General features: G+C 32.9%; 1 protein-coding gene across 1 annotated transcript in view; it reads left to right on the top strand.

Moving 5' to 3' along the window:
* The first annotated feature begins 4,590 nt into the window (after positions 1-4,590).
* LOC143232117 (uncharacterized) overlaps positions 4,591-24,642 on the top strand; it is a 54,909-nt gene continuing 34,857 nt past the window's right edge. Inside the window, exon 1 of the transcript XR_013017380.1 lies at positions 4,591-4,711. The gene's annotated coding sequence lies outside the window, so the exon portion shown is untranslated. The remainder of the gene's footprint in view (positions 4,712-24,642) is intronic.

Raw genomic sequence — 24,642 nt, 5'->3', positions numbered from 1 at the left:
TATTTTGAGCAAGTGAATAAGCTTTTGTCTTTCTATCTTAAAAGACTTTCTGCGTGTGTTGAGGTTCAGTTTTGTAGTTATTAAGAACTACGTAACAGGAGTAAGAAAGAAAAGCGAAACAGATTTATTTTACCTTCGTGACTAAACATCCTATTAGAGTTTTATTCAACTGATCGCCACGCCCACCTCTTAACAGAACAAACTGAAGCGTCAACTGTTGAGAAGAAGTTTTTCGCGGAAAAGTAAAACCTAAACGAAACTCACCATACACACAGAACAAAGACATCCTTGCACTGAGTCCAGAAACATAAGCGTGCAGGTGGTAAAAACATCCTTCTTTGAAGTGGTCACCAAAAAATCCGTCTCTGAAAACAGGATGAGAAGAGTTGCTTCCCACACTAGTACAAGAGATGTTTGTCATCAACGATAGGGATACTGAGCCCCAAATCACCCTGATCAGTCGTCACGTCTAGCTCAAGAGCTAGCTATTCTGATATTCTACGTTAGAGCTTTACCATTTTCACCAGAAGTCAAGAAACGATATTTATTTTGAGATGAAAAGATACACTGTTATTCAAGGATTACTTCAAGACCACCCACTGTGATTCTTAGAAAGGAACACCTATCTTTCTTTAACACAGTTGCAAAAAATTATCTAGTCCTGTCGATGATTATGCGTTTCATCAAGGAAAAAAATTTTTAGGGCTGATTTCTATAAATAAATACCCACTGATACTCAGAATATTGAAACTAAAACCTGTGTCCGGTTATTTGGTAATTACGTTATATTTCACAAATTAAGTAACAAAACTTCTCCATTTTAAATCTTTACACTTATTGTTAATAAGAATATAAAATATAAAACCCTCTACCGGCACATCGGCAAGTTAAAGAATCTATATCGCTTAACATCAGGTTTCGATACTCACTGTAATCAAAGTACGGAGTGATAATTATGAAGCTTTGCATTTATTCAAATATTACTTGTAATTATTAATAGTGACATGAAATTGCATAGTTTGTCATGGCTTACGTTAAACAATGGTTTTATTGTAATATTTACAAAAAAAAAAAAGCGGTGCGCCGTTTGACCAAACAGGTTATGAAGCTGATTGGTTAAAATATTTATAATTTCCTTTTACAAGTGAGAGAAAAAGAAGATGAAAAGCATGTTTGAATGTTACTTTTTCTTGCGTTCTTCTTTATTAGACTATTATGAATTTCAAATCAAATTTGAGATCGAATAATAGTTCATATCCATCTTTTATCGGCCCGGCATGGCCAGGTGGTTAAGGCACTGGACTCGTAATCCGATGGTCGCGGGTTCGAATCTCTATGACATCAAACATGCTCGCTTTTTCAGCCGTGGGGACGTTATAATGTAATGGTTAATCCCACTATTCGTTGGTAAAAGAGTAGCCCATGAGATGGCGGTGGGTGGTGATGACTAGCTGCCTTCCTTCTAGTTTTACCCTGCTAAATTAGGGACGGCTAGCGCAGATAGCCCTTGTGCAGCTTTGAGCGAAAAACAAACAAACAAACAAACCATCTTTTATCTACGATCAATGTAGCCTTTCGGCCGATAGCAGAATTCAACTACTGAGCTGGTATATAACAGACAAAAGTATCATTAAAATACTATTTACACATAATACAAGGGATTTCAAACTTCTATTTCCTAAAACGTTTAAGCTGACTAAACGATGAAGCTTTTTTTCTAACTTTACAATAATTGATGAGAAACTTCTTTGAAAGTAATCACTCTTTTATCACATTTACTGGTTATTTTGCACCAAAAGATCATAATTGTACTTTCCAGTTGGCTGGTGTGGTTATTAAAACTTTAATTAAAATAAAGTATAGAACAATATTTCGACTTTCTTAGGTTATCTTCAGGTTAACTAAGATAGTTTACATTTTTGTTATCACGAAAATCAAATTAAATCTTCATGACTTTTAATGAATCGGGAAAAAAATGCATGTATAACTAACGTATTTAGAATTCGAACAATTTTGAACGACTGAATGTGCTTTCAGGAGAATAACCCATATATTGTGTTTTGAAACTGGATGTAAAATAATCATTTTGTCAGTTGAGATGTTCTTACAGCAGCTATTAACTCTTTACATTTGGACAAAAACAAATGATTTAAGATTAAAAACATAATTGTTTTAGCCTCATTTAGTATTGTTAAATGTTCTACCTTGTTATTTCTTTATTTGAAGCACTCCATATTGGTATAATGTAATAATCATATACTGGCAGTCGAGTGCAAAACCGTTATAGCGCTTTTAGATTATCAAATAGTGTGTTATGTTTTGTTAATTCTATTTCAAATTATTAAACAGTGTTTTGTTAATTCTAAGTTCTATATTCACCATTAATTTAATCTGCGCAGCAGAATAAATAATATTTCTAGTATTAAGGCTTCGATGGTTCAAGAATTACACAGTTTGTTTCTTTACTTTTTTGTTTTGATTTTATTATCTTTTATCAAAAAAAAACTTTGTTGAAATTAGTCAATCCAAAAATATCTTAGTTACTTCTAGTTTTTTCACTACAAACGTAATTGAAAAAACCAAAGTTTATTATTTTCCACATTTTTACCTGCTTACCCTTTAAATAATATCGTCATTAATAACGAGGAATTAATTGAAAAGTCTGGATCTGATTTGGTTTCGAAGTTACTTTCTTGTAGTATTTCTTCGTGTCCTGTTATCAGTTCTTCTGTCATCCGATGAATCAGAGGCAAAAATCGGTAGTTCCTTGTGTAGTTTTGCCTTAAGAAAGCGATGACAACCAATTTTACTTTTAAAACCCACTTTTTACAGTATAGTGTGACTAGCAAGTGTGTCTTACAAAAATAAATTAACAAATAACAGAAAAATAAAACAGACTAACTAAAATACTAAAACAATTTGAGACAACACTCTGTTTATTTGTGAGTGAGAAATCTCAATGTTTTGTATTTATGTGAATTTCAATTCTTGAAAAAAGAAGGTATAGCAGGCTAATACTTCAATGGAATTATTAATTTAATTAATTATTCTTTGTCATGCTAAGATGGCAATTTGACTTGGACTAATTAATTTAATAAATTCACCATAATATAAATGAATGTTTCGTTACTTTGAACGAAACAGAATATTTAAAAAATAACTATATATTTAAGATTGGTTGTGGTCACAATATAAAATGACAATTTTCTTGTTAATAGAACCATGGGCCCGAAATAGTCAGATGGTTAAGGCGCTCGACTCTTAATCAGAGGGCCGCGGGTTCGAGCACCGTCACTCTAAACATGCTCACCCTTTCAGCTGTAGGGACGTTATAATGTTACAGTCAATCCCACTGTTCGTTGGTAAAAAGTGGTCCAAGAATTAGCGGTGGGTGGTGATAACTAGCTGCCTTCCATCTAGTCTTACACTACTAAATTAGGGACGTCTAGCGGAGATAGCCCTCGTGTAGCTCTGCTTGAAATTCAGAAACAAACTAAGGCCACTGCTGCAGAATAAGGTATACGTCATCTTGTGATAGCATTATTTTTACATCGATAGTCTATCGACACGGAGGAAGTAAAATATTTAAAATACACCCTGGAGATAGTTTATTCTCACTTTCATATACATCTAACTATAATAACGCTTTTTTTCGGATGCTTAGACGTATCATTGAGAGTAGTTCATAGTCAACATAAACGAATTTAACTATTCTATAAAGCATTTGCTGTCTAGTGAGCGCAGCCACCCAGTGACACAGAGGAAAAATGTCTGCGGATCTACAACGCTTGAAACCGGGATTCAATACCCGTGGTGAGCAGTGCACAGATAACCTTTTGTGTACCTTCACGCTCAACTACAAACAAACTACAGTTGTTGTTAAACACAAAGCTACACAATAGGCTATTTGTGCTCTGTCCAGTTCGGGTATTGAAACCCGGTTCTAAGCGTTATAAGTCAGCAGACATACCGCTGTGCCAATGAGGGTGAGGGCGACACTTGCTTTAATTGTTTGATTATTTTGCACAAAGCTACACGAGGGCTATCTGTGTAAGTCGTCCCTAACTTAGCAGTGTAAGACAAGAGGGAAGACAGCTAGTCATCACCAACCACCGGGAGCTCTTAGACTATTCTTTTACCAACGAATAGGTGGATTGAACGTCAGATTATAACGCCCCCACGACTGAAAAGACGAGCATGTTTGGTGTGACAGGTATTCGAGCACGCAATTCTGAGATTACGAGTCGAGCGCTCTAACCATCTAGCTATGCTGGGCCGGTAGACGACAAACTAGTGATTATATTTATCAGTAAACACAACACATTGCTATAGTTCTAATGGACATTATTTTCATGAGACAAATAAACAATTTAATAATTAAATCTAGAGACTTAAATAATTCTAATACAAATTTTGGAGGCATAAATAAGACGAATTTTCACAAAGCATATTTTCGTGTTCTATCTACACTTGACATGTGATGTGTAACATTTCTTAAAAGTTTATGTCAAAATACTTAGAAATATTGCAATGCAACTGAGGAATAACCGATTTGTATAGGTACAACCCTTCGATTGAATGTCAAAACTATAATCAAGTTAAAAAGAAAGAGATAAGGGCGGGTTGGGAATTTCATCACATGGTCATGAGAACTGGAAGAAGACACATGAAACCGACAAGATATTGAAGCTGTTTGATGACTGATTAGATGGTAAGAGATGATTTGGAAAATTGTTGTAGACTTGCTATGATATTTATGTCACGAACGGAATATGTTATCAAAGCCAACTGATTGGTGTCGAATAAAACAGGATGTTAAGGAATGACTGGCTTCACACGCAGATGGTAGAAACTCAGTTTAGTTTTATTTAATTATTTCATCTTATTTGACATGAACAGTTTATTATATTCTATTTGCTCATTAAGTACAATGTCAAAAATGAAAAGCATCCTACTAAATTTTGAAATAAATAAACATAATACTTAGAATGTGCATAAAACTACTTAAAACATTCTACAAAGACATAAATGCTGGAGTTTTCTGATAATGTGTTGAAACTGAATGTGTCCACTGAAGAATATGTGGCTGTAAAAGTAATGTACAGCTCAGACGTTTCAGAAGTGATAAGGTATTGTTCACGCATCGGTCCCCTACAAAAACTTCAGATTAACACAAAATATCTGTTAATGTCATGGAGTACAATTTACTCCTAAATATAAGTCAAATTCATTTTCACAACTAAAATATTAACTTATGCTGCTACTTACCGATTGAAAAGAACGTACGCAATGATTCGGAAATTTTAAAGAAAATTAAAAATGGTCCAAAAATCTGTAAGTAGATTGAATTTTGTCAAGTTTCGGTCAACGACGTTTTCCGATCTAATTAAATGATATTAAAAACTAACGCTACGCATGTTCTTATTTTGTTAACATTGAGTCTATTTTAAACCATTAATTGTACATTTTAAATAAGTAATATTATTCTGTTAATCGTGTTATTTTTTGTTAAGTAAAAAATGAAGCAAAAGAAACTTCTGTATATATTTCAGTACTGCTACTTTTAATATATCATAATCTTTTATTTTCTAACCTGTATACAAATGAACATATACATATATATATATATATACTAATAGACTTGAGAAAAGAAGTGTAGCTAGTGTTAAATATATATGTATTTATATAGTTATTAGAAACACACTGCTTCACGCATCGCCACCATGTTAAGGCTTATTCGACAAAATTAGATTGATAATGTCTTAAACCACTGGTATTTTCACTATTAGAGATAAAATCACAGCATTACTGTCTCAATGGTAGAAATCATGACGTAATCGTAGCCCAGATCAACATTGCAACGAGGATATAGTCTCTAGGACAGAAATTAACTTATAGTGGCCTATCTTGCAACGTAATCGTTATTAACAATCAAACAATAAACCTCAGCCAAGTTGAACAACGTTTACGTTCTCTACCATCTGAACCTTTCGTACTTGTAGTTGATTTAATAAGATTTACGCCATTGAGTGATTTTTGTCTATATAAATAAGTAATCGGTGTTAGGAATAAGCATATAATGTGTGTTGCTAATCTTTGCCTTAAAAATATAACGTGTACATGACATAAATAAAACTGATATTAATTGCAATTCAGCCACTAAATCTGGTTCGTATCATAACGGCTGCGAATCATGAAAGTTGATGACATAAATAGTCGCTAAATCATTACTACGTCTAAACCATGGTATTCGACGAAACTGAATATGTAATGTAGTAAATATGCAGTGTGATTGAGGTATAACAGCATATTCTTCTATACTTTCACTCATAAGTGTTTAGAAATGTGTTTAAAGTATTTCATGTTCAACACTACGTATTAAAATTGATTTTCATATTTCTACGCGAAACTTCATAATCTATATTGTACCGGCATTACTATCATCTATATAAGTGAACTATAGAATATGTATACTACATTGTAGTATATTTTTGGTGTCACAGTGTTCACTGTCTCTACGATTGTGTTGTGATGATTATGACAGTAAGAGAAACAATGCCTTTGTGGTCTAACGAATCTTATGACTTTACTAGTACCCTTATGGTCTTAACACATAAACCAAAGTTCTAGTATAATTTATGTGAATGCATCTTTATTATTATTGTCATAGTTTACAAGTTATATCCATCTCACTATAGTCAACAAAAAACTGAGTGCGTTGTGTTAAAACAACTTTGAATATGAAGTCGCCGTGAAACAAAATAAATCAGAATTACATTTTGACAATGTTCGGTGTTTCGCAGATTGTGCGACACCACAGGAAAAAATATGCTTTCCGGAAGGGCATATAACAGCCCTTTTAAGCCCAAAATGTTCATACAGTTAAATCATAAATATGTGTTCAGATGAGAGAATCTGCATTGTCCAACGGAGTTATCCGTCATCCTTAACGGAAACCATTAAAATAAATAATGTAATGTTATATTCAACATTACTGTGTTTTATTAACTTAAAACAGATAAAATGGGTAAATATTATTATTTACACAACGAAAATTAAACCACTGTACGTATAAGTAATATATAGATATAGAAGAATCAATAAAGTATTGTGGGTGGTTGTGTTTTTTATAGCAAAGCTACATCGGACTATTTTCTGTGTCCATCAAGAGGAATCAAACACCTGATTTTAGTTTGTAAATCCAAATGCTCACCATTATCCCAGCGGAGAATATAAAGTATTGTAACAGATAAATTGTGACACTACAGTGTCAATAAAAAATACATGAATGATTTGCACTTGTACATCATTCAAATTTTAATACAAATTAACGTTTGATATTTACATAATTTTTTAAAGTTTGTTGAAGCGGTCAAAGGCTTCCACTTTAAAAGCACATTTATACATATACGTGTTTCGACGTCCACTACTCGTTTTCCAGGAGTTACTTGCAAGACAATAATTTTTAGTTTTTTCTATGTCGTATGATATTACATATCGCATTGTTATTTACATAATTCCTTTGTCAACCTTTGCTATTATCATCATATGTAATCTGCTCGGAATAGGTTGACTGTCACTGAGTGTCAATGTTCTTAACTTACCATCGTTCTAACACAGTTACTATATGATGTTTCCATCCAACCTTTAAAGCTATTCATATAAATATTTCTTGGTCGGCCTTTTCCTCTTTTTCCTTTCTAGTAATAGTATTTGTGTTCTTCTAATTATATGTCCAAAGTACTCACATTTTATTTTCTTAATAATTAATAATAGTTTTCTTCTGGTTTTCATCATTTCTAATACTTGTTCACTTGTCTTATATTCTATGCAATATATTTTAAATATTCTCCTATGGATCTACATTTCAAATGTTTCTACCATTTTAGCAATCGTTTCAGATATTGTCCACATTTCAGCATCATATAGTAGGACTGACCAAATGTAATATTTGACTAGTTTCATCTGTGTTTTTACCTATTTTGCTACAGCTTAGTTTCTATTTTTTATTTCTTACGTAACCTTTAATTTTTTATAACCTATATTTTAAAATTATTTAAACTGGACCAATAAAAATAGTTATACATCCACAGTCTATTTGTACATACCAGTTTTTACTTCTAATTTTATTTCATCCATAGTATTCTATAACATTTTAATCTTATTTATAGGCTTAAAGATGGGATAACATTTTATAATTGTATGATTTTAAAATGTTAATTTTAATTATTTATTAAATTTTAATATAGCGGATGTGGGAGCTCTTTATAACTTTTCGATAATCTTCATTTGGTTAAAAAAAAATCTTAATCGGTTGTGGATAGAGATATTTGCTGCGATGTAGTTTGACCAAAAGTACCAATTTAGCATTGGAGTCACACGTATTATGAGACTTGAGTTGTGTACATATATCTGTCAGTCATTTGATAGAGTTACCCATTAGTTGGAATAAAAAAAGATATGATAAATCGAGCTTCTTGTTGACACAAGTAAAATTAGAGGATATAACTTTATCAGTACTTTGTAATATACTACAACAGAAACGGTTTGAAATAAACAAACACCTCACGAACATAAATGCTCATAGACTTACGATAAATTTGAGTTTAAAACTTCTTGTTATTCATATTGCCCGAAAACATAATTGGGTATTGAAATCAAACTCCATAATACGCTGGTTTTGCGATCAGTTGTATTTAAATGGAAAAATATAGAAGGTGGTTCAATTTTTGTGTAATCGTCTTTTTTTCTTTCTGTAGTGAGCTCATAAAAATACGTAACGAGTAATCATTAAAAAAATGAAAAGTTAAAAAAGGTCGCGTTTAGATGTGGTAGAACAGGAATGATGATAATGATAAGGATTTATATAGAAAGATGTAACAGTATAACTAACTAGTGTAACCAGGAAGTTGAAGAAATTGAGCTGTAAAAACACATCCGGACAATTATTTTATGTTGAATGAAGCAGGAGTAATATAATAATACACAAACCAAGCCACCCGACATGGCCAGGTGGGTTAAAGCTTTCGATTCGTAACGTGACGGTCGCTGATTCGAATCTCCATCACACTAAACATGCTCGCCCTTTCAGACTTTATAATGTGACGCTAAATCCCACTATTCGTTGGTAAAAGAGTAGCCCAAAAGTTGGCGGTGGGTGGTGATGACTAGCTGCGTTTCCTCTAGCCTTATACTGCTAAATTATGGACAGCTAACGCAGGTAGCCCTCGTATAGCACTGCGCGAAATTAAATCCAGTTGGTTCCAGGGAAATCCGCTTTGTGTCGCTAGGTTTGCACATATCAGCTGATTACGACGCCATTTTCCGATTGCAGATATCTTCATTTGTGTATTAACTACGCGGTTTTAAGTGAAGTGCGATTTTTTCGTTTGGCGGATTTCAGAATGAATGACCTGAAGGAGCAACGAGTTGCTGTGAAATTTTGTGTTAAACTTGGAACATCTGCGACTGAAACTTTTGCTATGCTTAACACGGCTTATGGTGATGTTGCTATGAAGCGTACGGCATGTTTCAGGTGGCATAAACGTTTTAAGGATGGTCGACAGTCCATTGAAAATGATAGCGTCCTGGACGTCCTTCCACGTCAACTGACGACCCACACGTCGACAAAATCAACACCCTGGTGTGGGCAAATCGACGTCTGACTGTCAGGGAGCTTGCTGAAGAGTGTGGGATATCATTTGGATCTTGTTACGAGATTTTGACGGAAAAATTGAAGATGCACAGCGTTGCTGCGAAATTCAGCCCTCAGAACTCGTGAGTTTTTGGCCAAACACTCGATCACTGTTCTTCCCCACCCCCCTACTCACCTGACCTTGCTCCTTGCGATTTTTTCTTGTTCCCCAAACTCAAAAGACCCTTGAAAGGAAGAAGATTTGAGACTATTCCCGAGATTAAGACAAATGCGATGAAGGAGCTGGAGGACATTACAAAAGAAGCGTACCAGGACTGTTTCAACAAGTGGAAACACCGTTGGGATAAGTGTGTGCGTTGGGGAGGAAAGTACTTTGAAGGGGTCCCAGACCTGTAACTTCGAAATAAAGTACATTTTGTTTTATGACGTCAGTCCGCGTATTTTTTGAACAGCCCTCGTACGTAACTCTCAGCAGTTATAATTTACGTTACTGTATTTGACTTGTGAACATAAATGTAATAGTGCTATTCTTCTCGTAACTACTGTTAGTGGCTTATCATAGTGTACATAACAACTTTTTACATTCCACGTTATTGTATAGGCTAATTTTACATATAAATGTCTATTGCGTAGAATAATATTGGTGCAAAAAGATACTGAACATCTAGTAGGTTATGAAAATTCGTCCACAGAGATTACTTTAGTAGATTAAATTTGACCATTAGCTCTCATATCAGTTAACATGAAAGGCACTCGTATCAAATTATGTATATATTTATATATTATTGAAGATAATTATGGAACAGTGAATAAAATTAGTACAAGACAAACTGCACCAGAGTACAGCCATGCGTAAATACCTTAAACTATTACTGATTCTCATACAACCAACTAAAGCAATGTCACACCAACATACTATCCATAAAAGTACAGGTAGTAATAGTATTCCCAGCAGTAGTATGGTGAGTGAACTCACGACTTGTAGAAGGTAAAGGACGTATGTCAAACGTGTAAATATCAAAGTTTTCGTTGGTAAAAGATAATCCATGAGAAATATTGAAGTAAAATTTTATGTTTCAATAGGAGCTGTCTGGAAACCTTCGAGAGGGTACGTGAAACTTATGGTGATGATGATAGAAAAGATTTATTTAAAACGCAGAGTAGGCTTCTTGTGTGATACATGGCAGTAGAAATACTACCAATGACCGAGCTGTAAGCACAGGTGTGACTATTACCTCCAGAACACTGAGATGCTCATTAGCTCGAAATTAGGCGTGTAGCTGTTCAAAATCCACAACCTAGGAGATTAATTAAACCAAAAAAAAATATCAGAAATAAAATTATTGGGTGAGAAAAACTGGAAGATGTTACGTTTAATAGACGAACCGAAATTATAATTGTTTGACAACAATCAACATTAGTTTATTCGATGTTAGAGAGGAGAACAATATTAAAAATACCCTCCACAATAAAATATACTAAGGGACCGATACAAGTTTTTTTTCTTCTCTATTTCAGCCATTGGTGTTGGATATTTACACAATATTAATGGTAATCTGACTACAGGCAAGTACAATAGTATTTTTATTTATCATATCATCACTGGTAGTTCATCTTCCAGCAAGTGTTAAGGGAAGTAATTAAAAGATGTGGGGAAACAGTATATGGAAGGTAAAGAGGCCCATGAAACACTGGCACATGCTTGTCCTGCACAAAGGGTTATTAAGTAAGAATACCGATAAGACTGATAAGGCTTATATGAAGAATTGAGATTATTAAACGGAAACATACAACTTGACTGAACTTATAGTAAGTAACAGAGGAGATATGGAACACTAATTCGCAAGTATACATTAATAAACTTATAGTATATTATTCAATTACAGCAAGTACAAATGATTAGTGAGTTGTGAAGTTGTGAAATACTTCTATTTTATTAGTATTTCCTTTAATAATTTCCTGACCATTTATTTGTAACCATTCTTTGTTTAGGACTCATGTATATCTATGGCACTACAAATTTCTATAATTATTTGCATTACTATATTTTTCCAGATGTTTTTCAAATTTCTTATCTGAACGTAAAACCTTCGAATGGGGAAATATAAAATGAAATATTTGATCTTACATAAATCTTTTACCCCACCTTTCTACTAACTTACTATACGGACCAGAATTTTTATATATTGTTAATTAATGAAATTATTCATGAAGCTTTATTTTGTTGAAATAAAATTAAAAAATAAACTATCAATCATGACAAATCTTTATAAACGCTATCGCCACCTAACGACGCATTTAAATACTATTTATGTATAGTTCTTTTTGAACTATTTCATGAAATAACTTGCCTTAGCATAGTGATAAACTCAAAATATAAGCACAAATACATTTTTACCTGATACATTTTTATGTAATATTTGAGTTCTATTATAGATTAGTTTTTGTCTTGGAGACGTGATTTAAGGATGGATGCAAACATTTTAGGTGTCCATACTAAACCATTTAAATCGAAAGTGAAATTGAAAAGTTTTTGTATAATAGAAAGCTTTAATTACAAATATACTAAATTATAGTTCAATATTTTTGAAAACCCTTAACATAATCTTTTTGATGTAGAATAAAAATCATGTATCTACGAATGCTTACAATTTGGCAGGCAGAGAGATCGTTTTATACCCCCCTCACCTCGGTGGATCAGTGGTAAGTTTACAGACTTACCATTCTAGAATTCAGTGTTTGATTTCATACAATGGACAGAGTACAGATAGCTCATTGTGTAGATTTGCATTAAAACAAACAACAAACAAAACAAATGTTTACAATCATGGCATCATGAATGTTATGATGCAGTTAGATTCTTAAAACTACGTTCTATTAAGGTAATTGATTAAGAATAATATGATGCTTTTAACAAACATAAATATGTATATGTTGAGGAGGCGTATGTGTTGTTTCTGTTTTTAGGTCCAACGATGTTTAATTATCATGTCATAATCTAGAACTTTGAACGTTACGTGACCAAACAAAGCAATTGCTTCCGATTTGTAAAAGGTTATCAATAGATGGCAGCATAGTATGCAGTTTGACACAACAGGATAATGGTGAAAAATATATTCTTAATTAAAGAATCATAATTACAAGATAAATTCGTGTTTTCGGGTACGACGTATGTACTAACATATTTCACTACAAAACACTGTGTAGCAAACAAAAATGAAAAGTAGAATAAATATATACTTCCACCATACGAAACGTGTGCTGTGTGTGCCAGCATAATTTAGTAGAATACTATACTACGTGGTTTGACAAAAAGAAAACTGAACCTACTAAGCAGAATATGGAGTTGTTGCATTTGGATTTAGAGAAAGAAACTTGGAATGACTGCTAACGAAGTGTATATTTGTACATAACATGTTTCGTGCTAACATCTTGTTTCTACGGATAATTAAAAATATATAATAGTTATAAAACAGTATTTTTTTAAAAATATGATATAAAGAAGAGTAAAAACCACATGTCGTCATGTCTTTTGTGTGTGTGTCTAAATCGCATTTGTGTATCATCTGAAACCTACAATTCTATTCTTTCCCACGGGGAGTTAACTGTAGAGAATTGTACATAAATGAAGTTGTAGCAGTGATTATTAAAGCTAATTGCCATACAGTATATAGCAGTAAGCTCGTGCTTTCGTGCGAAGCCTATTTAAATTTTTGCCATAGTTATTGATTTGGCCCGGCATGGCCAGGTGGGTTGAAGCGTTAGACTCATAATCTGAGGGTCGCGGGCTCGAATCCCCATCACACGACGCATGCTCGCACTTTCATTCGTGGGGACGTTATAATCTGACGATGAATCCCACTATTCGTTGGTAAGAGTAGCCCAATAGTTGGCGGTGGGTGGTGATGACTAGCTGTCTTCCCTCTGGTCTTACACATCTAAGCATATAGCCCTCGTGTAGCTTTGCGCGAAATTCAAAACAAACTTGTTGATTTTTCTTTTCGGAGCATCGTGGAAATTGTATTGAGATGTTAAAGGTATTGAATTATTTATAAACCACGAAAACGTAAAACATTGACATAATGTGTTTTATTACGTGTCTGTTTATATTATTGAACTAATATCTTTAAAGTTAATGCTAGAAAGATCGTAGTTTTGTACTCGAATAAAACAAAGAACGATAAGCATCATTTACTTTGCACTGCTATAAATGTAAAAACGCCATTGTGATTTATCCAATAGAAATATTAGATTTCCATGTGAGCTTGCATGCATATATACACGGATTCACTGATGCAAACTGTTTTTCTAGGTACACTGATATCAATAAACTTTGAAATTAATTACAAGTTGTTCAAAGTTTATGGATGAATCTAGTTTGGCTGTTAAAAATGTGCCTATCAGATGCCGTTCGGTTCTTTAAAAAATCCCAGTTTTGAAAAGCGTTTTTAGGAAGTCCTATATAGCATCTTAAAATAACTTAAAAAACAAGAATGTTAAAAAAACATCACAATCAGTTTTTAAAACGAACTCATAATGTGTATAACAATTTCTTATATTTTAAAACTTTGTATTTTTACAGCCTTAGTTATAGGAACACTGAAAATAATTATACATCATTTCACACAAATAATTTCAGAAAACTAACACAGTATAATCACCAATTTGTTAATCCTATTTTATAAAATATTTCGTTAAAATAAGCTCTCTACTCATTTATTGGTATCTGTTTTTTTAAGTTTACCAGTCTATATATGTATATATAGTTGTCTGTGTATCTATTTACATATCCTTATCTATCTTTGTGACCTTTGATCTTTTGTTTTACCTATATGTATCTGCCTCTATGCTTTCCTCTCTGATGTTTATCAGTAAGTCTGAGTGCTTATTAAGCTAAAAATATTGTTTGGATAATGGCAGTGGAGACACCAAATTCAGCCCTTTGTGAACTTGTGCGTTTTACGACAAAGAAAAAAAATCTGACTTTATGACTGCTGATCCGTATATTAACCTAGATAAATATATATAACACTGAATAGAGTACTGGTCATAATAATAATTTACTGCAAATAGATTTGTTATTACGTAATTTTACATTTTATTGTGCAAAATGAGTAGCAGAATCACTTGAAAACGTAAGAAAATAACGGAAGAAGATATACAGTGTTTTAAACATTCATTTTAATAACTTTACAAATAGATTGTTTTGTTTATGGTTAATTTTTTTTTAATTTACGTTGAGAAAGAAAAAATAAACGACAGAATAAGATTAGCTTGATGTGTGAGTTATTTATATGATGGTACCAGAGTGAAGCTCAAGTAAGTTGTGAGATATTTATATGATGGTACCAGAGTGAAGCTCAAGTAAGTTGTGAGTTATTTATATTTATAGTAATTCCGAATTGATGTTTAACATGATGGTACCCGAGTGAAACTCAAATAATCCTCACGAACCGTTTTAATAAAAAAATACTTGTTGTTGTAAACTAGACGATGTAAAGACACGTATGGAACTCGATACAATACCCGAAATGTAATAATAAACGATTTAATAAGATGTATGCAACACTGAACGAGTTAACAAGATGTATACAACAATAAACGATTTAACAAAGTGTATATAACACTGAATGATTTAACAAGATGTGTACAATACTGAACGACACTTGCATTATACTCTTTAATTATCATAATGTGCTGACAATAACTGTAGAGAGAACCTAATGAGTGATAAAGAAAATGATGAACAGTCCTTCATAAAAAAACGTGTTTCGAGCTAGGCATATGTTCAAGAACAAACATTTAAAACGAGCTTGTCTTATTTTTATTTCCTTTGTTTTTCTCAGTGGCTTATTTTACCTTTTGAATATGCCATTTTGCTTATTTTAATGTAAATCAGGAAACTTATAAACTTTTTTTTAGCGTTTTCTATTCTGTTTCTTTTATCATGCTCTCAGATTCTGTTTTCCTTTTTACTACTAAACTAGTTTATACTTCATCCTTTGATCAATTTCACTTAGAACATTCTTTTGATCTTCACTTAACCTTTGAATGGATGTTTCGAGAACACATTGTTGGTTCCAATGAAATAGCTTTACTTACTTAGTGTTATAATAACTGTAGAAAAAAAAAGTTTGAGAATTGAAGGTTCGGTTGCGAAAGTCTCAAGTGACTTAAGTCAATAACCTGTGAGAAGGGAGAACCAAGTAATCTGCCAAACTGTCTTCTTAGCCCCCACAAACTACCAATACAGTAAGAAGAATAGAATACAGAAAGAGTCTGGAACAGTCCTTTTAACTCAAAATCCAAATGCTGTCACTCAACGTTTCAGAATAGTAGCCAGAAGTAACGTCCTATTTTCTCCATAGCCATTTTTATTTCGCTTTCTACTACTAACAAAGTCATTCTAGTATTCAGTAACAACCATCTCTGGTTCTTCTGTCGCACTGTCTAGCGCTATAATCTTAAACTTGCCAGTGTCAAGTGGCGAGTCAAAGAATGGACAAGAAACACATTATATAGCTACCCGCCCACGGTGAGCTACAACTATTCACGGAATGCTAGCTATGTATATTTAGAAACATTTCGAATACAGTTTAAGCGCTGCACAAGCGCTCTTTTGTACGGTTAGAATAAAAGTTCACTACTTAATCATTATTGTATTTTTTTTATCAAATATATTAAAAGAACGTTGAATTTATTTACGGTGTTTAAGCAAACATTCTAACTTAAATTTTAGATATATTAGAAAGGTTCCAACTGTTAGAACATTCATCTAAGTAATTTATTTTGGTCATAGATCACGTCGTGTTAGACGAAGTATATGTAGCTATTCTTGAAAACGTATCTTTCGTGCTTGTAGAAAGCAATGAAGATGGATGTTTATTGATACGTTTGGACTAAAGTGGACATCACACAAACAGCAGTAAAAGAAACACCTGGATTTCGTGTTAAGAATAAAGAGGCTGCAATTTTAGTGTTTGTCTGATATGTTTCTGATGGAATATTTAAAAGAGAATTCTCCATATTGTCTTCTACTTAACTACGATTATGAGGATGAGATATCAAGCTGGGACGTTACAGTTATGTAACTGAATAATTAGTTACGTTTATTCCACGACTCTATAAAAACTAGCTATATATGTTACATTTCTCTTAATTACGAACATCACTTTTAATGCTTAATACTAATCATAGGAAGTATTTATATTCTCAAGAAATAATTAATTATATAAATTTAAACATGCGTACAATTATATATTACCATTGACGTAATGGGTCTATATACGGTTTACAAGATCATCTTTTCAGTTTTGTTTAGAACGTAATTTATTGAAATTCTTGCTAAAATCCGTTACACCTTTGAAAATTCAAAGAAGATCCACATTCTCGATACTTAGTTTTATTATAAGCTAAACGCTGTTGAAATTAATTATAGCAATTCTAATCAACACCTTATTGATACATACCCGAATTTAATATTTTGCAATAATACTGCTTGATATAATGGTAAGGGGGTAAAATGTATTTATAACAAAGCTTCATTGAGCCATCTGCTGTGCACACCGAGAGTGATCGAATCCCTGAATTTATCATTGTAAATCCAAAAACATATCGCTGTCCTACCGGGCGACTGTCACATACGTATTAACCATGATTGTGAAGATAGATCAACTCCACTGAGTTAGGTGTTTAAAGTTGTGAATTATATAAACTGTCATGATCAGGTGACGAAATAGTAGATATGAAGAAAGCGTATTAAATTTCCTGTAAAAATGGCCAAAGTAAATTAGGATTTACTGAAACAGAGACTATTTCCGTTCCTAATTTAGCAGCGTAAAACTAGAGTAAAGGCAGCTAGTCATCATCACCCACCGCCAACTCTCGGGCTACTCTTTTACCACCGAATAGTGGGATTGACCGTTACATTATAACGCCCTCACGATACAATGGCGAGCATGGGGATTTGAACACACTGCCTTCAGATTACTAGTCGAGCGCCTTAACCACCTGGCCATTCTGGGCCTAGAGAATAAGTATAGAAAAATAATTGTCCATTAATATAACTTTCATCTTTAATTTAAATATCCAGTACTTGCTACACCAGCCAAATATTTTAGTGCATTTAAAAACTTCTAAAGATTGCTGCCCAGAAAATATACAGATCTGAGACGAAAGATTTTTACATTAGTGTCAGAGAAAATATCCTTCCGGCACATTGTGTTCCTGAACTAGTTAGGAAATGTGTAATTATAACAATAACACAAGCTAAAATAATAATATTTTAAACTTTCAATAAATTGGAGTTAAAGTTACGTAGATGCTTGAAATGAATAAAATTTGTAAAAATAACAGTTGTTTTATTGTTAATTATTAAAGTTTTACGGGCAATTTACAAAACAAAACAAAAATCGAAACATAACGCAAATTTGTCAGATTTGGCCTTAAATTTTATCTCATCAGTGGTAAGAATCGTCGGGGTAATTAGTGTCCTACCTTTTAAAACCTTTAGTTGAACTAGTTGACTGTCATCAGTTCTTATAACATTTCGAATGGTTGTAAACCTGACTGTCGCATAAACCAGTCCGAAAACAAAGTGCCTAACTTCTCTCGAAATTCCCACATAGAAATATGCATTAAACATAAATACGTTTTTTCATACATTATTATAATTGATAGAGGCTTTATATATATATATTTAAACTTCATGGTATATACGGCGATTGTGAATTTTGTACAAATATTACTTGTCTTTGTCGTTGATATATTCAACTTTTGACCTACTTATAACAACAACAACCCCCAATGTTCACCTGTTAAAAATATTAAAAGTTTTAATTTAATTTGCCCGATTAAGCAGCAAGATCATTTTTTTCCAAGTGATTGGGTTTGTTGTTTTCTTTGTGAGCCTAAAGCTGACAGTCTAAAAGTCAGCCCAGCTAAACCATAGCTTTTTTTATTCTTGTAAGTTCGTGAAGAAGAAAAGAGGAACTGAAGCAGAAATACTGGTGAAAACGAGGGCAGAGTGAAAACAAATGTGTCTTGTAAAAATTCCTCAGTTGACAAATTCATCATCATTACTGATAGAGCCTAACTGGGGACTTGAGACACGTAGTTAAGTGACTCAAATACTTGTTAAACTCGAAAGCGACGAAGTGAGCGGTTGCGATTTTCTAAGCCCGACAATGATTACCAAGTGTCCTGAAGTTGAGGCCGAACTGTGCACAAAGTACGGCTTCAATTAATCAAGCCCAAAAAAAAGTGTCGCGTGTAACGAATAACAGCGTCATCTGGCGAATCGACCGGAAAAGTAAGCCTGAATTAATGATAACAAGTACAACAGTATTATAAACATTCAACAACAATACATTTCTAAAAACATTATGATAAAATGTTTGCCTGTTTTTCAGCAAATATGACAATTTATGGCGTTACAGTCATTCAATTGAATTACAAGAATGTTGTGAGCTAGGTGGATATTTAATTGAAAATATAGGTGGCGTAGTCTTAGAAAATAAGTAATAAATTTAAAGCAATTTACATGCGCTTTTTGGAAGTGAAAGAAAAAAGTTTTTTAGACAATTTAAAAATCCAATGTTCTATTTCAATGAACAGAAACATGTGTCACATTTCAAGTAACCCTTGATATTTTCGTTTCTTGATAAATGTGCACCTTGAAAGTGTTACTACCTACAATGGTTGATGAATAATTTCTTCGAAGGAAATAAATAGCTTCTACTGAAAATATAAGAGAGCTAAGTTTATAGCGACTGAATTATTACTCGAATGATTGTAATGGATTGGTTTAATTTGTTTTTAATTTTGAGCAAAGCTATTCGAGAGCTATCTGCGCTAGCCGTCCCTAATTTAGCAGTGTAAGACTAGTGTAAGAAGGCAGTTAGTCACCACCACCCACCGCCAACTCTTGGGCTACTCTTTTACCAACGAATAGTGGCATTTACAGTCACATTATAACGCCCCAAGGCTGAAAAGGCGAGCATGTTTGGTGTGACAGAGATTCCAACCCGCAACCTTCGGATTGCGAGTTGAGTGCTAGAGTAAATTAAGTCGCCAAGAAAATGAGTAGTGATGTAAAATTCACTATCATTTACATTTAGTTACTGCAGTTCCTGATTAAATCAGTGATTTAAGAATATTTAAACATATTTATATCTTAATCTACAGGTAACTTTTCTTAGCAAAATATTACACATTCATCATAAGTTTTATAGTGTGACTATTATTCCATAAACGTTGAAGGTGTTGCGTAAAATGGATATTAATATACGGAACATCCTGATAAAACAAACGTAGTTACTGAGGAGTAAACTTACGCAAGAAATATAGTTGTATATAGCTGGTTATTGTGAGTGTGTTTTAAGTTTCAAAAACTGCATATATTTCCAAATGATTTTTAAGTACAAGAACCATCCGTGGTTTAATTTTGGAAAATATTCTGCAGTCTCCCGCTGATACAGCGGTAAGTCTACGGAATTACAACACTAATACCATGGGTTTGATTCACCTCAGTAGACTTAGCAGATAGCTCAATGTGGCTTTGCTATAAGAAAACACACACAACCTTCTTCAAGTTTGTGAAGCTTATTGTTTGTTCATTGAATGCGCGCAAATCACTCAAGGGCTATCTGCGTTATTTGCACCTAATTTGAAAGTGATAGACTGTAGGGAATGCAACTAGTAAGCATCACTTACCGACAAATTTTGGGCTATTCTTATCTAGTAGTGAGATTGACAATCACATTATAACCCCCGTAATCACCTAAAGAGCTAGCGTATTCGGAGACATGATTAGGATCGTTGACATGCATCGAAAGGGCTATTTGCAATAGCCATCTTTAATTTAGAACTGATAAACGAGACGGAAGGCAGCTTGTCAACACCACTCACCGCCAACTCTTGAGATACTCTTCTATTACTGAATAGTAAGATTAACCGTCATATTATAACGTTTCCAAAGCTGAAAGAGTGAGTATGTTCGGCGACAGGAATTGAAACCCACAACCCGCTTGTCGAGCGCCCTCATTACCAGACCATGCTAGGCCTAAACAAATAATAGCCACATTTTAAAGCTTATACTGTAATAATCTTTTTCTCTTTGGGTATCAGTAATATTCTGAAATAAATAAGTGTTGAAGAACCTGCTCGAAAAGAAAAGTTGATAAAACTGAGACTTAAGTAAAAGAGGATGAATACACTACAAACAACTGATAAATAACTGAGACTTGAGTAAAAGAGGATGAATACACTACAAACAACTGATAAATAATTGAGACTTGAGTAAAAGAGGATGAATACACTACAAAAAACTGATAAAATAACTGAGACTTGAGTAAAAGAGGATGAATACACTACAAACAACTGATAAATAACTGAGACTTAAGTAAAAAAGGATGAATACACTACAAACAACTGATAAATAACTGAGACTTGAGTAAAGGAGGATGAATACACTACAAACAACTGATAAATAACTGAGACTTGAGTAAAATAGGATGAATACACTACAAACAACAGATAAATAACTGAGGCTCTAGTAAAAGGATGAATACACTACAAACAACAGATAAATAACTAAGACTCTAGTAAAAGAGGATGAATACACTACAAACAACAGATAAATAACTGAGACTCTAGTAAATAAGGATGAATACACTACAAACAACATATAAATAACATTTACGGGAAAGTACAAGAATTAATATTTATCAGGAGCAGGAAGTATAACTCTGTGGAATGAATTTAAGTTTCATCGAGCAAAATAATTCATATTTGCTTAAAATAATAAGAAAAGGTTTTATATGCTTTAACGTTAAATATGTAACGTTAAATATTAAGTTTAAATGTTGTATGTTATCACACATATTTAAATTCAAAACAAGTCTTTTTCGCCTGTAGCTGGGTTAATTAAAAACAACTTTAGAGCTTTGTTCACTGTGTGTGTATATGTCAGTGGAATGGTTCATATAATCAGTTGAACATTGAGGAAAGAATGGGGAAAAAAGATAATCATATATTGATAACTGGTACAGAATTCCAAATATCTCGTTATATTATACCAATTACTCCTGTAATTAAAATAATTAAACATTACTTCTCGTAACATACTGGATTATTAGGTGGCTAAGCCATAAGAACTAAATATATTCTGATTTGAAAGATACCAAGAAGAAACTGTTATGTCGAGTATGCCACATTTAAACAATTTTGGAGCCTCACCACGTCGTTATAGTCCATGTCGTCACATCCGGTTATGAATGTGCATCCTGACAATAGCTTTGTAACATACTTTTTATTGTAAAAGGCTCCTTTGTAAGGCTACCATTTTCAAAGTTCCTCTCGTCTCTGCTTCTTCCCCTAAACTATATAGTGTGCAAGGAAGACGTTTTTCCAGCACCGGTTTCAACAGTCTGATCACACAGACATCCGTAGGCATTGAATCTCGCTACTTAACTAGTATGTCTTCGTATAGAGCAGCATGAATACTACTTTCATTCTGTAATTGTTTGGGGTATGCGACTGTTGTAATGATATGTCCTGAAAGTACCTGTACGCATTTGAATTGTATCGCTTTTCCAGAAGGGGATCCTTCTTGATTTTGTTGTGTGCTGTTGCCTAGGGCACGTGGAAAGCTTTTGACGTTGACCGTGTGTGTTCAGGAATTATGACCTGTTACAAGGTGCTGCATAAGTTGTTTCTCTTTAAAGAATTGTGTAACAACTACGTATTTTCAATACTCATTTAATTATTTGTTTTTCAACTTCTTTTATATGTTAACTTTATATCTTTCTTACTAACAAGAATATAATAAAATGACAAATACTGACAATAATTTAGGATTTGGAATTTCAGCATTAGTTTTTCTACACATTTTATGTCTCATGCACATTTAAAACAGTTCTCTTTTCCACTTTGTATTTCACACTTTCTGTGACATGTATAGATAGGTTTCTGTATCATTTGTAAGATAAAAATGTGTGGTAGCAAAATAAATAAGAACAAAAACAGCCTTGACAATTCCTACCTCTCTATTAAACTTTCCTTTATTAATACGTTACATCGTACTTGTCTTGATTTTTTCTTTTAAGTTTAAATTTGCTTTCAAGGGATCTAACACTGAATCGAATTACTTGTCCATATTTTCTGATTAAACAAAATGATTTATCTATGGTTATCTTACCGGTCTTAGATATAACAACTCCACAAATATCGTTTCATTACATTGAAATATTAGTTTGTTTTCTGTTGGTTATTGCTGTTATGTATATTTTATCATACACAAAATAGAGTTTTTTAAATTCAACTTACCATTTTGTGTTTTGACGTTTCTGCTATAAATTCTTACTGTAGTAACCAGACTGCCTAGCGTAATTGTATACTGGACATAATGTTTACTCCACCTATGAGTTTAGTTCACTGAAATGTTAAACATTTTTCTGGAAAACATACAAATGTTTTATCTTTTTCCTTAGCCTAAAGCTCTCTATATAAATACAATGTAATTATAGTCTCAGTAGTATGGGAACTAGACAGATGAACGTAACCAAAAGTCGCTCAGTCGTATAAGTGAAAGCAGTATTTATTCTCTGATGTATTTCATTCTTTCTTTCAATTATTCATAGATAGTTCAGTCAGCGTGCCACTGAAGCGAACACTCTCACGCGGAGTAGCTTTAGAACTCCTTCGGGTTATTCGGAAACTGTTGTTTTAAGAAGCACGAAAAATTATACGTTAGCAATATCATTCTTGTTATATCATTCTAATGTTCTCAAAAAATATTACAGTGATACTTATTGTGTAAGTAGTCTATTGTATGAATATTTTATGACTTCACTTTCTAATTCGTATAACCCGAAACGTACTTATGATCTACTTCGCTCGCTCTTTTTTCATATACACATATTTAAAAAATATTGTACATTGATAGCGAGTAACAAAACAGCTAGAAAATAAATTACCTTTGAATACGACTTAACGAAAGAGCAAATTAAACTTGAAACGTTTTCTTGCCCGTTTGTTAACGGGAAAGGAAGCCAGTTTTATATTTTTATATTTTAAAGTACTCTATTTTACCAATATCAATTGTAGAGTTTATGTGTGGGTATAGCATAGATATTTGTATTAAAGTCAAGTGTTTCTTAGTTTCAAATTAGATGCTTGTAAGTTTAACTTATACGAGGTTTACAAAACCTGTCCTTCTTTTTAGCTTTATTATAAATGCAAGTTTTAAGTGTTTGGTGACTCATCCTACGAAAATAGCTTTATGTTTTTTTATATGAAGTGCGGTATATTCAAGTAATGTTATCTTGGATTTGTCGTAACCTTGGTTTAAACATCATTGCCTGGTAAGTAATAAATTTAGGACACCTGTCATTACTAAGATGTTAGTTTTAAGACATAGAGCTGGGTGCTTTCTAAGCAAAGGAGTCAAATAAAAATAGTATATAATTCTCATATTCCTGTTGTAGCATTTAACAAGCTATAGAAACCAAAGTAAAAACACGTGGAAAAACGCCTACGTGAAAAAGGCTTAGAGTTTACATGCCTTCTGAAGTTACAGTTACCAGACTGGTCACTCAGTTATACACCCTCTTTCCCTGACATATAAAAATAAAAATGAAGAAAGAGGTAGTGATATAACAACATTTCAACTTTTCCGGACATAGCGATTTGGTTATTGAACTAGCCGTATAGTTTTTGTAAGCTAAAGATTTCTTTAACTAAAAGAAAACAAAACACATTATTAACACGCATTAATGACTTATTTTAACTTTCAGGTAATCTGAAAATGTAAATTTGGTATGGTTTCAAAACAAACAAAACAATTTTAGTGTTAACAATTACCATTAATTTCATCTACATCAGACTATGTAAATACGAAAGCACGAAGCCCGTTTAAAACAAACGAGGAAAGACTAAAATAAAACAACAGGTACAAAATATCATATAATTAGGTGTTATCGAAGAAA

This window comes from Tachypleus tridentatus, chromosome 11 (assembly GCF_004210375.1).
Source record: "Tachypleus tridentatus isolate NWPU-2018 chromosome 11, ASM421037v1, whole genome shotgun sequence".
NCBI lineage: Eukaryota > Metazoa > Arthropoda > Merostomata > Xiphosura > Limulidae > Tachypleus > Tachypleus tridentatus.
This window is presented reverse-complemented; position numbering and strand designations above follow the sequence as displayed.